The following is a 2511-nucleotide window of genomic DNA, read 5'->3' as shown; positions in this document are numbered from 1 at the left end:
CTTTTTTGCCTCTTAGTGTTTTTTCGATAAGCCAGTTATGTCGAGCTGTGGCTTCTTTTTTAATGTACATATTTACATAAAAATTTTATGGGGGTTTTGTTCCTTTAAACCTCCCAAATGTTTGTGTACGTACGTTCCAATTAAACTATTATTGTGGTACCATTAGTTAAACAGAGTGTTTTTAAAACTTTTTTGCCTCTTTGACTTTTTTTGACAAGTCACCTTTTATCGAGATGTGGCTTCTTTTTCAAAATATACCTAAAAATGTAAGTTATAAATAAATTTTCAGATTATTAACAGGTGTTGTAGCATTTATTGCTACCCCGTAAGTGTTTTATTTGATGCGCCTATGTATCTTTATAACTCCCTAACGCTTCGACGTGTCGGCGCAGGCCGAACGACCAACGGGGCGGAGAGATAAGCGAAACTCGTAATAGTAAAATCAGTTGGTTAAAGAACATCCGCTCTGATACGTGAGCTGCTGCTATTTGTAGACGAACTCTGGGAAAATAATGGACTGAAATTAAATATATTACATACCACCAGTAAACTAAACATCAGGAAACTCAACAGACAATCTCCAAAGTAACAAAAAAACAAGAATTCAAGAAATTATAACAAATTATACCACGTGGTCACGTATCAGAGATCCCAGGGTAAGCGAAATCAAATTATTTATCCTTCTGTTCTGATATATGTACATATACATATTGCTACCGTTTCATCGTAACCCAACATTTAATCATGTTTTTATGTCCTGTTAGGAGAGTGCTTTGATATTTTTTTTATTATTAGTGCGTATAAGGTGTGGCATTCATATTGGTTTTTTTTTGGGTTTTTATGAATCCATTTGAAAAACTGGTAAGTGTGTAGACCATTCTATAAACGCGCAGCTGCGAAAATGTCAGAAAGGGACATTGATCAGATTGACAAGTTTGACGGGACATAACCTAATGTTTACTTGTTTGGGACAGCAATGCTTTGTTTGGGTCCGGGGAAATGGATGTAATTGCATTATAGAGAGTGGCTAGAGGTCTTAAATGTGTATTTTTAGGTTCGTTTTACATTCTACATCATATTTCCATTCCACCCACAATATGGATACTTAGCTGGATTTTTTTATGGTTAAATATACCTTATATAACTAATTTGGATACTTAATTGGATTTTTTTTTATGGATAAATAAATGGATAAACATACTTTATATAACTAATAGTAGGACATCATAAACCATTACCGACCCGTTTCACCAAATACATCCACAGAACCTCTCAACTTCAGACCGCTCCACACAGATGTTATAGTGCCCAGAGATTTCCCAAATCTAGTGGACCTTCCTATGAATATACCCAGGAGTTGCAAAAGATAAGAGTTTTTTTTTCTTTATTTCAATTCATACCTATAAATATTTTGGTTTTTACTCTACAGTAATAAATTTGTGTAAACTGTTTATATGCATATAACAGGTACCTATACTACACTATATACATAGGTTTTTGAAGTAGGATTTTAAATAAAGCTAGGTAATGGTAAATAATAAATAAATATTCAAATAAAATAAATTAATTGATAAGGGAAAGGGGAATTAAGACATATATAAAGATTGTCGATAGGTTTTAAATAATATTTCTGGATAAGTCTTTAACCAAACTCATTTTGTTAGTTTTATATAGCTTCCAGCATCTATGTTTACTTAGGTATAGTACTTAGACATAGATCTGGTATTTCGATTGTTTCGGACACTTAATAGTTCGATTGGTGAGTACGTCACCCTTTAAGTCTCTGCTAGATAAGGTATTAAACTTTTTTTGTGTAACCATTAGTTGTTCTAGTATTAACTATACCTTATCTAGTCTAGGATCAATTAATATTAGTATACTAACCATAGTATAGGATTTTGCTACGCTTACGGACACTGACCTGGTTTTCGTTATTGATATTTTTTATATTGCGCAATAGCGGTGGTAATTTACTTGGCGTAACCCTTTGGGTTCTAGATTGTTATTTTTCTCAACTCCACCACTATTGTTTATCTCACATGTTTTATAAGTATCATGGATACATTGTAAGTTGTGAAATAGTATAAATATATTTGTTCTTAGTAAGGTTGATTTTTATTTCAGTCTCGTATCACCAGTTGATAATATAGCGGAACAAGGTAAATAGTGAATATTTTTTTTGTATTTCAGGTCATTGTATCACTGTCATTTATTTATTGGTCGTTTATTCTGTTTTTCTTTATTTCAAAAATCTCGAACTTTTCAAATCCTCGGTTCAGAAATCTGAGCTGTTCGTTCGAGTCGGCGCCCTTTTTCTTCTTCTTTCCTTGTCGTATCTTCATATTATTCTGTCTCCAGCGTTCTTATCTAGTTGCGTTCCCTTCTCGCATTAACCTGTCTCATTTTCTTCCTTGTTTCCACCCTTTCATTATCCCATATCTCTGTTTGTATATTTTAAAGCCAATATTTAGTGCACTGAAGCTAGCCCGAGTCCTCACTTGAGATATAGTG

General features: G+C 33.2%; 1 long non-coding RNA gene across 1 annotated transcript; it reads left to right on the top strand.

The window, feature by feature from the left end:
- The first annotated feature begins 309 nt into the window (after positions 1-309).
- On the top strand, positions 310-2106 carry LOC126889396 (uncharacterized). The gene is made up of 2 exons (XR_007700017.1): positions 310-656; positions 1055-2106. It is a non-coding gene; the product is annotated as an uncharacterized LOC126889396 (long non-coding RNA).
- Positions 2107-2511: the final 405 nt, after the last annotated feature.

The sequence above is a fragment of the Diabrotica virgifera genome, chromosome 8 (assembly GCF_917563875.1).
Source record: "Diabrotica virgifera virgifera chromosome 8, PGI_DIABVI_V3a".
Classification (NCBI taxonomy): Eukaryota; Metazoa; Arthropoda; class Insecta; order Coleoptera; family Chrysomelidae; genus Diabrotica; species Diabrotica virgifera.
Note: the sequence above shows the minus strand (reverse complement) of the source record. Positions and strands in the feature narration are given on the sequence as shown.